The 13,392-nt window shown below is 42.7% G+C and overlaps 1 long non-coding RNA gene across 1 annotated transcript in view; it reads left to right on the forward strand.

Annotated features, from left to right (window-relative positions):
* Positions 1-10,408, forward strand: part of LOC122461723 — a 35,206-nt gene extending 24,798 nt beyond the window's left edge. Inside the window, exons 2-3 of the long non-coding RNA XR_006283843.1 lie at positions 6,699-6,761; positions 10,236-10,408. This is a non-coding gene — a long non-coding RNA (uncharacterized LOC122461723). The remainder of the gene's footprint in view (positions 1-6,698; positions 6,762-10,235) is intronic.
* Positions 10,409-13,392: the final 2,984 nt, after the last annotated feature.

Consider the following 13,392-nt stretch of genomic DNA (forward strand, 5'->3'; position numbering starts at 1 on the left):
AAGACCTTTGCCTGAGGAACTCACTGTCTGCACTGGTACTACATACCCCGGGTCTGTTCATTTCCAGAGCGGGTGCAAAGCCCATAGCTTTTCTAGCTCTCTTTCTTTCAGAGATGATGGGAGTAGACAGGATGAATGTTACATTTATTATTTTAGATGGGGTGAAACTTTTTTAGTTTGATTAAAGTGGTATTAGTGTGGGTTTATGCAAGATTAGTACTTGGGCCCAGAGACACACATAATGGATGCAGTTTTGTGAATACTTTTTTTTTAAGTCCAAGTGCTACCACAATATAAATAACAAAATCCAGACTGTTTATTTTCATAGAATCATAGAATATCAGGGTTGGAAGGGACCTCAGGAGGTCATCTAGTCCAACCCCCTGCTCAAAGCAGGACCAATCCCCAATTAAATCATCCCAGCCAGGGCTTTGTCAAGCCTGACCTTAAAAACTTCTAAGGAAGGAGATTCTACCACCTCCCTAGGTAGCGCATTCCAGTGTTTCACCACCCTCCTAGTGAAAAAGTTTTTCCTAATATCCAACCTAAACCTCCCCCACTGCAACTTGAGACCATTACTCCTTGTCCTGTCATCTTCTACCACTGAGAATAGTCTAGAACCATCCTCTTTGGAACCACCTCTCAGGTAGTTGAAAGCAGCTATCAAATCCCCCCTCATTCTTCTCTTCCACAGACTAAACATTCCCAGTTCCCTCAGCCTCTCCTCATAAGTCATGTGTTCCAGTCCCCTAATCATTTTTGTTGCCCTTCGCTGGACTCTCTCCAATTTTTCCACATCCTTCTTGTAGTGTGGGGCCCAAAACTGGACCCAGTACTCCAGATGAGGCCTCACCAATGTTGAATAGAGTGGAACGATCACGTCCCTCGATCTGCTGGCTATGCCCCTACTTATACATCCCAAAATGTCATTGGCCTTCTTGGCAACAAGGGCACACTGTTGACTCATATCCAGCTTCTCATCCACTGTCACCGCTAGGTCCTTTTCTGCAGAACTGCTGCCTAGCCATTCGGTCCCTAGTCTGTAGCGGTGCATTAGATTTTTCCGTCCTAAGTGCAGGACCCTGCACTTATCCTTGTTGAACCTCATCAGATTTCTTTTGGCCCAATCCTCCAATTTGTCTAGGTCCCTCTGTATCCTATCCCTGCCCTCCAGCGTATCTACCACTCCTCCCAGTTTAGTATCATCCACAAATTTGCTGAGAGTGCAATCCACACCATCCTCCAGATCATTTATGAAGATATTGAACAAAACCGGCCCCAGGACCGACCCTTGGGGCACTCCACTTGATACCAGTTGCCAACGAGACATGGAGCCATTGATCACTACCCGTTGAGCCCGACAATCTAGCCAACTTTCTACCCACCTGAAAGTGCATTCATCCAGCCCGTACTTCTTTAACTTGCTGACAAGAATACTGTGGGAGACTGTGTCAAAAGCTTTGCTAAAGTCAAGAAACAATACATCCACTGCTTTCCCTTCATCCACAGAAACAGTAATCTCATCATAGAAGGCGATTAGATTAGTCAGGCATGACTTGCCCTTGGTGAATCCATGCTGACTGTTCCTGATCACTTTCCTCTCCTCTAAGTGCTTCAGGATAGATTCCTTGAGGACCTGCTCCATGATTTTTCCGGGGACTGAGGTGAGGCTGACTGGCCTGTAGTTCCCAGGATCCTCCTTCTTCCCTTTTTTAAAGATTGGCACTACATTAGCCTTTTTCCAGTCATCCGGGACTTCCCCCGTTCGCCACCAGTTTTCAAAGATAATGGCCAATGGCTCTGCAATCACAGCTGCCAATTCCTTTAGCACTCTCGGATGTAACGCAATTTTCCGTTAAGCATTGGGGTATCTTTCTGAATCCAACTTCAACCACATTTTTATGGGTACTTTATAGGCTGAGAAACCCAGTAGCAGCTAGTTTGTTTGGGGCTTATTTCTATTTTCAATGAATTAATAACAAAAAATGGTCTCTGTAGTATTCTGCAGATAGCAGTCCATCAAGAAAATGAAAAATCAAATAGTTTTACGCAGTTTACAATAACTGATAGTCCTTCGGAGATAACCAAATAAATACAGTCAACTAAATCATTTTGCAAACTTGGTTCAACAAACTTTCAAATGATAAAATAAATCTCACTTTCTTTCTTGAGTTTCTGTGTTTTCCTTGTCCTTGCTAAGGATGTAACTCATTTGTTAAGTGTAGCAATAGACTTGGTCTGCAGACTGCTGTACCTGAAATAAACAGTCTTTGTTCTTACCTTTTCAAGTCCGCAATCTGGTAGGGTGATGTGCATGACAGACTTTTAATAAATAAAGGCATAATAAAATGTAGCTCAACTTTTTTTCCCCCCTTGCATTGTAATATCAAAAAGATCTTGGCAGGTATTCTAATGATGCAGTGGCAAGTATAAGCATAATTATTCCTGATGCTTGCGGATGTAAAAATACCTTTGTTTTTGGCCAAGATTAAAAGTGAAGCTTGCCTTGCTATGACGCATAGGAGGAAATTACTTTGGGCTGCATGAATTTCATCACCTGGTTACTCAGCTTATTTCTGTCATTCAAAGTCTTCAATTGGTTTGAAAGAGAATGCGGGGAGATATGCCTCTCTGGAAGCCTTCATAACTCCTATTAGCATTGATTGGAGTTAGTCCTGAATTGAGAAGTGCTCGTATTGCTGTTGTTTCTGGGCTGATTTTATCAAAGTTGTTCTGCATATAACGGGAAGTGGCTGTGCCTCTCCCTCGCACCCCTCCCCGTGTTGTAAGGAAGGCTTCAGTGGTGTTATATTTTAGGAAGTCAAATAAAAGTCAACAGAGCAGATTGAGAGCAGCACAGAGAGGTGGGGGCTAAAAACCATGGAGTTTGCTGGAGTGGAAGATACTGGAAGGTCGGGAGGAAAAGCAAGCGAGTGATTTTTTTTTTTTTTTGAATGATCCAGATCAGTGGTCAGAGAGGGGAAACTTGGGCATGGAGAAATCCGAGTGGGAACCGCATGTAGTGAAGTCAGGGTTGAACAAGTGGCTGGTTGTTTTGGTGAGTGGGAGGGTTGATCTGGGTTGCAGGTCAAGCAAGGAGTGAGGGTGAGGAGACAAGAGACTCAGGGGTGGACAGGATGTCAGGTGATGTCTGCAGAATGAGGGTGGTTATGGTTATGGTGAGAGAGAGAGAGGGACAGCCAGGAGTCAAAACTGGAGGAAGGTGAATGGGGAGGAGCCAGGCTGACAAAAGGAGCAACATGGAAGGAGAGAGGAGGGGGAGAGAAAAGGCAGGAGGAAAAGACTGGAAGAGGAGAGCTGCTCTGCCCCTGACCCTTTGGAATACTTGGAGTGAGGAGCATTTGAGAGATCAGCTGTCCTAAGAGACCAGCAGCAGGGGCAGTGTCAGAAAGGAGGATCCAGGATTCTCTGAAAGCTGGGAGGTGAATAGTCTGTGGATTATATCATAGGCGCTGACTCTGTGGGTGCTCTGCACCCACCAGCAGCCAAGCTCCCCGCCCTGCCCCCCCACCTCATCTCCTACTCCGCCTCCTCCCCTGAGCATGCCGCGTCCGCACTCCTCCCTACCTCCCAGCGCTTGCTGCCGCAAAACAGCTGTAGCAATCTCCGGGAGGGAGGGGGGAGGAGCGGGAAGGTGGTGCGCTCAGGAGAAGGGGCGGGGCCAGGGCAGGGATTTGGGGAAAGGATTGGAATGGGGGCAGGAAGGACAGGGGTGGGGTCAGGGCGGGGCCGGGGACAGATGGGGGAGTCAAGCACCCACCAGCGCCATTAGCAGTCGGCACCTATGGATTATACTGGTCTTGAGTGGTAGAGTGGCTGCTCTAGCAGGAGGAGGGAAGCGACTGTTGTGAATGGGGAGGTTCTCGTGAAGTGCATAAAATGGTGGCAATAGAGGAATGGGTCAGGATGAGGCTGATGTCATTGAAGTCAGAGCTCTGAATACAGGAGGTAGATTTGGGGGGAAGGGGTGATCAGGAAGAAGACAGTGATTTTTAGCTCTTGTTGCTTAACTTGCATCATCACTCATTTTATTTCCTTTGTTTTGTTCCCTTCACTCCACTCTGGTAAACAGTTATAATTGCCTCCAAGTTTTCAAAAGAATATTATCTTCTGAAGATGAACTAATCTGGAATAGTTATGTTATCTCTCAAAATGTGTGTTAAGGCCGTGTATTACAATATAAGAACAGCCCTAGTGGGTCAGACCAATAGTCCATCTAGCACAGGGTCCTGACTTCTAACAGTGACCAGTGCCAGGTGCTTCAGAGGGAATGAACAGAACAGGGCGATTTATCTAGTCCAGGTCCTAGCAGTCAGAGGTGTAGAGGGACACCCAGAGCATGGAGTTGCATCCTTGGCCATCTTGCTTAATAACCATTGATGGACCTATCCTCCATGAACTTATCTAATTCTTTTTTGAACCCAGTTAAACATCACCTGGCAACAAGTTCCAATGAATATTAATGATCTGATGTAATCTCCCTCCCCCCAGAAGAAAACCCCATATATTGTATTCCCTATGAAACAGCACTTCTCATATGTACAATTTTTAGTATGTGCTTTGAACCTTGTTGACTAGCATCAGAAGTCTGAGGCTTATTCCTGGAGTCTGAGGCTTGCCTTTTGTTCTTGCATGAAGCACCAACCGTGTACTGAAGTCTGAACAAGACATAGAAGAAGACATGATCCCAGGGGCAGGATGGGTGATGTAAATAGGGTGAGGGTGAGAGTCACGCAGGATTGTAGGGCAATACCTATGTTCTTATATTTGCTCATTCTATAGATCAAAAAGGTCTGAATAGATTCTTCTCAAACTTTCAAAGAAAATGTTCCTTAACTTGCTGGGGGCCAAATTCACCACCTTGCACAAGAAGGATGACCCCATGATTTTAAAGTAGTTACACCAGGGATTAATTTGATCCATGGATTTATTTGAATTATTTTCTTATTTTAAAGCAATGAGGGTAATTAGCCATTGGAACAATTTACCAAGGAATGTGGTGGATTCACCTTCACTTGAAGTCTTTAAACCAGTCTTTGATGGCTGTTTGAAATATGCCCCCTACCTCAACCAGACGTTATGGGCTTGGTGCTGAATTAATGAATGAAATACTATGGCCTATCTGAGCATAATGGCCTTAAAATGTATGGATTGCAGGATTGGAGCCCTTATCCTCTACCAGCAGTGGTAGTTATTTTATATATCAAATTTATGGAAACACTCTAGAATCTAGTTTTATTTTATATGCATTTTTACCTTTTTACTGTAAGCCTGTAGTTCATGAACAAAAGATTTTTACAAAAGTGAATAAAAGCTTCCAGTTTTTACAGCCTTGCCTTCCATAGTTGTTTTTTCTAGTTTCCAACTTGGCTTTCATTTAAAGGAATCCTCCAGATGCACCTGTCATATTTTATAATACCTGGGAGAATATTGTACATCCAACACCTCTGGTACTGTGCGAACACACTGATCTCTCTTGACCTACTATATTTTAATCCAAGAGTTTCATTTGGTAATTTGCAGTCTGTAGTTTCTTTGCCTGGAGGAATGCTTCCAAGTATTTGGCACAGTGCTATGTAATTACTTTCTCCCACTGTGTCTTTGAAATAATTTGCTTTTGTGTATAAGGCCACTACTTTGACACAAAACAGTATTATATGATATAGAAAATGTTATTTCTGACTGGCTCATTTGTATACAGAGTTTTCTTTAGATGTAGGGCCAGATTTTAAAAATCTGGCTTTCTTTCCCGTCTACAAATTGTAAGCACAACTAGTTTGCTGGGCACATTTTTGAACCTACATTTGCAGATGTAAATAATGTACTTTTACTTGGACATCAGATTATCTGATTTGCACTCAGGAGTCAAATCAAAGTTCCCCTGAGCTAGTAGGTCATTGGGCTGACATGGTTGAGGCAGATCTGTTTCATAGCCTTTGGCACACAAGGTAGTGATGTGTCCAGCCACCTTTGACTGCCCAATGGTTCAAGTATCGATTTTGCAGGTGGGTGAACTGGAGGTGGCCTTATAACCATCCAGATGGACTTACATTGTGCCCACAAAGTCACAAATCTCTGACATGTTTGGAAGGCTTAGATATTTCTGCTGAAACTGTTGTCAAGGTTCATAGATTCATAGCTATTAAGGTCAGAAGGGACCATTATGATCATCTAGTCTGACTTCCTGCACAACGCAGGCCACAGAATCTCACCCACCCACTCCTGCGAAAAACCTCACCTATGTCTGAGCTATTGAAGTCCTCAAATCATGGTTTAAAGACTTCAAGGAGCAGAGAATCCTCCAGCAAGTGACCCATGCCCCATGCTACAGAGGAAGGCGAAAAACCTCCAGGGCCTCTTCCAATCTGCCCTGGAGGAAAATTCCTTCCCGACCCCAAATATGGCAATCAGCTAAACCCTGAGCATATGGGCCAGGTTCACCAGCCAGATACTACAGAAAATTCTTTCCTGGGTAACTCAGATCCCACCCCATCTAACATCCCATCACAGGCCATTAGGCCTATTTACCATGAATATTTAAAGATCAGTTAATTACCAAAATCATGTTATCCCATCATACCATCTCCTCCATAGGGTGTGGGAGGTGAGAAGATTTATATCATTCTCACAGAACAAAGCAATAGGAACTTCACTGCAGTGCCTTGTTTCACCCTCAGGATCGATCTCTGCGTGATCCAAATGGACTACCTCAGCTGCCTCTGAAGCTGACACCTTGAGCTGTAAGCTTCTCGGTTTGCTTAAACTTATCAGGACCAGGCGGAGGGAGGGAGGGTAGGGGGAGAGAGAGTGTTTTGACTCAGTTGTTGAGACTAATTAATGGAAGCCCTAGCATGGTGTAGGAGATGCATATGGTAGGAACATGCTACCTTCTGGATGAGGTCTTGATCACTTGTCAGCCAAAGTCTTGGTCACTTGTCATGTGTTCCATAAAAATGTCCTGGCATTTGTTTTTTTAAAGTGACGTGGTGTCAGGCACAGAGTGATTGTTAACGTCCAGATTAAATAGATTCACTTTACCTAAATTTCCTCCATCTTCAGTTGGATACAATGTGCTTCTTCACTTCCTAGCCTAAATTATTGGTTAACATACAACAGCTCAACACAATTATCATGTTATATTCCTCAGATGGCTCCACTGGTCAGTGAAGGGATTCCACTGTGTCTGATGAGGAAAGCACTTCTGGGTCCTTAGGATGAAATTGCTGGATAAATTTAACTTTTGTTGTTTTTGTTTTGTTTTGGGTTTTTTTTGTTACTTTTGAAGCAGATTCTCATGCAAAAATGAACCTGCCATCACTTCAACATAAATTATAAATCAAGTGACTAGGCTCTTAATAATTAACCCTCCTCTATTACAAAATATGAAATGTATAAAGTGTTCATCTACAAGGTTTTCCAGACTATTAACATCATCATTCCCCTTTCAGATTTATTCTTTGTAATGCCCGTTTACGCTAAAGATGCACAACAGCTTGAAAACTTCGTCTTTGGTGTCTTCTTGGGTTATGATCTGCAAAGGAAAAGCTGTAGCTGAAAAAGTCAAATCCGCTGCACAGAAAGCAGGCCATATAAAAGTTTGAATTTTGGTTTTAGTGATCATTATTTGTGACGGTCCTCAGCTCTGTGAATCAAAATTTACTTTCCAAAACCCATTTCTTACAAGTTCAGATGTATTTGCATCTGATTTGTGACTGGGGGTATTTGGTTGAGAAGGTCAGATTAGAAGTCCTCCTCTTTCTCTCCCCTCCACCCCCAACAAAGGAGAGACCTCCACAGCTTTGAGTTCCACGTGTTTGTGTGTCAAGAACGTTACTGCTCTTGAGATAGTCACTGACTCCTAGTGGCAGATGTGCCTTTGCATTAAAGTGCATAGTAAGACAAATTCTGTCCTTGCATTGAGAATACTGAGGGTGAAATCCTTGTCCCATTGACATAGAGTTTTGCCATTGACTGGAATGGAGCCAGACTTTCACCCTTTGTTTCTATGGGCGTATCTGATTTGGGAAATCTTCAGATCTTGATATTGTGATCATTAGGATAGAATTATCCACGTGTTTTTTTCCCCCCAAAAAATCGATCCTTGAGAGACTTCTACTGCATACATTATCATATTGTGCACATTTGGTAATTTATTATTAAGATATTGACGGGCTCACAAGAAAGAATAGCAGTAAACTCTTGTTTGAGGGGGAGAAAAAATGCTTTTAACATTGTGGTATAGTGCCTGAAGCCAAATGTTGAAGGCAACATACACAATCAAAGTTACCTCAGCAACTTGTATCTATAGTACCATTCTTACCAGATACAGTGGGTATAGTATTTTTTTTTCATTAAGGCTGTGAGCATATTCTTGACGCTCCCAAAGCTTACCCAGCATGAGGGAAATTCTCTCTCCTCTTGGCAGCAGCAATCTCCAGGCCACAGGATTTGCACATAGGGAGTGCTTGCAGGAGAAAACCTTTTGGTTGTTTTTGTTTTTTTTCTCTGCTGCTCAAGAGACAGCAGAGGGAGCTTAAGTAACAAACCCTCTTCCCAGAGCTCATTAATAAAACAGATACATTTTACAGGTAAACAAAACACGGCCATGATAGCTTATTCCCCACAGGAAACTTGGAAAGGGAAAGAAAACCAGTGTTTGCTGAGCGGAAAAAGACAATCAGCAGGGAAAGAGAGAGGATGGGAATGCACTATGAGCAATGGCCACTTATAGGAAGTGAACAGTATCGTAGAATCTAAGAGCTTCTCTCTAACTCATGGGCAATCAACAGTATTGCCAGACCCAAGCATGAAAAAAGTTCATGAGTCAAAAATCATGAATCATGCCTCCAAAAAATGGGATTTTTTAAGCTATAACTTTGGGGTTCTTTTTACCTTCTGGTTTCTGAGTCTGATGGGTGCCCTCAGGTCAGGTTGTCAAGCTTTTCTCCACAGCAAGAAGGCTAGAAATTTAGAGTTTTGTTAAATGAATGCTGAGATTCTTAAGGAATCACTTGATGGCAGGAGCTGGGGCATTGAGAAACCCTCTCAGTCTCATGAGACTCATGACAAAAATTATGAGAGTTGGCAACATTGAAAATGCTATGAGTGTTTCCATGGACAGGTTTCCCCCTCCTGAAGAAAAACCCCCGGGGGGAAAGGGAAGGACATGTCCCAGGATCCTCTGGAGTTGTGTGAGGGTGCGGATTTTCTCCCCCTCTCTCACAGAATAGGCCCAGGGAATCTATCACCAAACTCTGACAAGCCCAGGCTATCATAATAACAGCCATACTGAGTCAAACCAGTGGTCCGTCTAGCCCAGGAGCCTATCTCCGACAGTGGCCAATGCCAAGTGCTTCAGAGGGAATGAACAGAAAAGGGCAATCATTGAGTGATCCTTCCCCGATTTTCCACTCCCAGCTTCTGGCAGTCAGAGTCTGGGGCCACCCAGAGCATGGGGTTGCATCCCTGACCATCTTGGCTAATAGCAATTGATGGACCTATCCTCCATGAAATTCTCTAGTTCTTTTCAAACCCAATCTAAACTTTGCCTTCTCGGCAGCTCTGGCCCCAGCACCTCTGCAGTCCCCTCCCCATGCCCCTCTTGTGTGAGACAGGTGGCTTTATAACAAGGGCAATACAACCCCAGGCTGTAATATAACCTTTTCTCATCAAAGGGAAGTGAAGTTTCCCTACCCCATCCCTGGCCCCACCCCCACTCAATGAAGCCCTCTGCACTGATCTTCCTCTAGTGGAGAGGGGATTTCCTGGTGTCCTGAGAAGAAGTGGATGATGTCTCCAAGTTAGATCAGTTGTCCCTGTTTGGGAGAGAAAATGGGAACGGACTCTTGAATGGAAGGGATCCCCCTCCTTGAAGATCTTAGGGGTACAGTCCTCCACCATGGCCACCACCTGTATAAACGTCCACAATCCAAAAAGCAACATTTAAATCAAGCTGGCATTATTATCAGCATCATTGTGATAATTGTCATTATTAATACTTATTTTATGCCATAAAGGTGTATAAAAAGTTACTGCACCAATGCAGATAATTTAGTTGGCAATATCTTGGGGCAGGGAATCTAAGAACAAATAGAACGAGATGTGTGTGCACAAGGGGAAAGATGGGAAGAAGAATACCTAGGTCTTGCATAGTAGTGTTTCATCAATACATCTTAAAGCATTTTATTAAGGAGGTCATTATCTCCATTTTACAGATGGGGAAACTGGGGCACAGAGAGGGGAAGCGACTTGCTCAAGGTCACGCAGCAGGCCAGTGGCAGAGCTGGAAATAGAACCTTGGACCCTTGAGTCCCAGTCCACTTCTCTGTCCATTAGGCAACACCGCATAAGGGCAGTAGGAGGCTACTGGACTCATCGTCGAGGCAAGAATATTTTTATGACTCTACTTTTTGTTTTAATTATATTTAAATGTGTAAAATGCTAAATATCCGCCTCCTGGAAGTGAAGTTTGAGAAGGGATTTAAAGAACAACCACCATGGAGGATGGAGATCAGAAGGGAATTTCCCTTACTTAATTAATTAATTTGCACTGCAGTAGCATCTGTGGGACCAGACCACATTGTGCGAGGCACTGTACCAACACAGAACAAAAGCAATCCAAGTTTCCATATTTCCCTTGTGAAAGAAAATGTATATATTCCTGCTCAGTACTTACACACCACTTTTTTGGGGTAGAGGCGTGAGTGCTTGTTTGTTTTTTGTTTTTTTTAGAGTTGGGTCTAATATTACCAAGAACCCTCAGCTTTGTGGAGCATTTAGTAAATGAAGTACCCAGCACGAAATGAGACTATCAGAAATAAAGGGTCCTTGTTAGGAAGGGCTGTTAATAGAACCTAATATGGATTGTGCAGAGAATTTCACTTAGCTATGCATTAAGCACAGTGCAAAAATATAGTCTTTGAACTGGTTGCCTTCAGCTATAACGTTATGTTAGAGGACAGTTACCTAAACAAGTGCCATTGATTTTTGCTCATTCAGTGTACAGTTATTTCCAGCCCTGCACACCAGCACGTATTTAATCACTCTTTCATGGGCTAAGTGATGTCTATATATTGGGTTTCTTTTTCAAAATGCAAACCATTTTAATTTGTGCAAAAACTTCCCTTTTGTTTTGTGTTTAGGGAGATGAAAAACAATTGTTTTATGTCTTTGGTGACAGGAAGCTAGACGTGGCAATAAAAACTTGCTGAGACCCACTGCTCTTCTCATGGGTCAATAAACCACTTGGCTGCCTGCCTGTTAGCCAGGCAATCAATCCCCTTCAGAAAAGACTGAGACCAATTTCCCTCTTGCTGTGTACTTAATAATTGGCCCAGTTCATTCCATTGTCAAAATCCTTTTCCTTTGCCTAGGTGATAGTCTCTTATCAGTAGTCCTAAAGTGTCATCTTGTGGCCAATGTGAGTTATAGTTTTATATCAGCATGAGGGAACATATGTAAGTGCTCAATCCTGAAAATCTTTTCTCATGCAAGTTCTCCCATTGATATAAGTGTATTAAGACTCCTCAGTAAAGGTTGCAGGGCTGGATCCTTACTTCAGAAATAACTGATGATGAGTGGTAACAAACATACTAAACAATTTGCAATCCATTCAAAAACTGCTGCTTGTCAAATTTACATAGTTAAATTCTTTTTTAATATGCATTTAACACTCCTTGAAAAACATGCAAAAAGCCATACAAGTACCCCTCAAATATATATTCTTACACATTTGCAATTGGCTGACTGCAGCATGATATAATTTTAGTTTAAAACTTCTGACTAAATTAACCAAATTAAGATTTTGAATAATAAGTAAAATAAACTGTTACCCTAGTTTCGTAATAACTGTGTAGAAAAATAAAATATATTTTAATGTGAGGCATTCCAAGTTTCTTAACCAGCAGTGATGAGGAATGTTCATTGTTCATGCTGCGGTGTTATTACACACTGATAGAAATCAATGTATTTGTTGTTTGAAAGAGATGCTGTAACTGTATTGTAAACCTAACTTTGCATTTGTAAATAAGATTAAGGGTCAGATCCTGGCCCTCAACACAGTCCTTTGGGGCCACTCTGGCTACAAAGAGGAGCCATAAAGCTGTCTGAGCAGCACAGATGAGTATTTCCCTGGTTTGGAGGCTCACTGGCATACAGCCACCTCTGTTAATTCTAAATCACCCCTTTATTGTTATCTTGTCATTGGGAGTGTGTCTGAAAATCACTGGCCAGTCAAACATCCTATGGAAAGCGCTGCCAACAACTCCATGTTTGGGGTAGTATATAGCCACATTTCCCCCCCAAATCTGGTTCTGCATCAAGCATATCTTGACTGGACCAGAGGATCTCATGCTGCCGAATCATAGAATATCAGGGTTGGAAGGGACCTCAGGAGGTCATCTAGTCCAACCCCCTGCTCAAAGCAGGACCGATCCCCAATTAAATCATCCCAGCCAGGGCTTTGTCAAGCCTGACCTTAAAAACTTCTAAGGAAGGAGATTCTACCACCTCCCTAGGTAACGCATTCCAGTGTTTCACCACCCTCCTAGTGAAAAAGTTTTTCCTAATATCCAACCTAAATCTCTCCCACTGCAACTTGAGACCATTAGTCCTTGTTCTGTCATCTGCTACCACTGAGAACAGTCTAGAGCCATCCTCTTTGGAACCCCCTTTCAGGTAATTGAAAGCAGCAAAGTTTTTTGAAACTTTGAAAGTTTGAAAATTGAAAGTTCACCTGGCTTTCACCTGCAACAAGAGTAATTAGAGCTGGCTGAAGAAGTTATGCTCTAATAAATTTGTTAGTCTCTAAGGTGCCACAAGTACTCCTGTTCTTTTTTGCGGATACAGACTAACACGGCTGCTACTCTGAAACCAGGGGAACCATAGTCTGTCAGAATCTGCAGTTCTGTGAAAATCAAAATGGTGAGACTGCGTTCGCTTCACCGGAAACTTTTTTCAGACAAAAACCAAGGGGAAAAATATACTGGCAGTGTCTAAATGTTCCATTTTGACATTTTTTTGGAATGACATGTTTTTATTTCATTTTGAACCATGTATTTTATAGTTTTGTTTAGAGGTTTTTTCCTTTGCAGAAAATTTCAAAACTTTTGGTTTTCATTCTGATTCAGAACAAAACCAAATTTCAAAATCCTTCATGAACTGGAATGTCCATCCTCTGCACTGCTCTGCTAATTACCCACTAGCAGTATGCTCTCTGGAGCGTGCGATTTTTTTTTTTTTTCTTGTGCAAAATTAATTGGAGCAAGGCCCTTTATAAGCCCTATACAAGGCTTTGTAGGAGGCCAGGGTGAAATGGGCATCCGTGCACAGAATGCCCTTATCTACGTGCTCCAGAAGTGGATTCTTCACTGG

This window comes from Chelonia mydas, chromosome 9, assembly GCF_015237465.2.
Source record: "Chelonia mydas isolate rCheMyd1 chromosome 9, rCheMyd1.pri.v2, whole genome shotgun sequence".
NCBI classification, from domain to species: Eukaryota; Metazoa; Chordata; order Testudines; family Cheloniidae; genus Chelonia; species Chelonia mydas.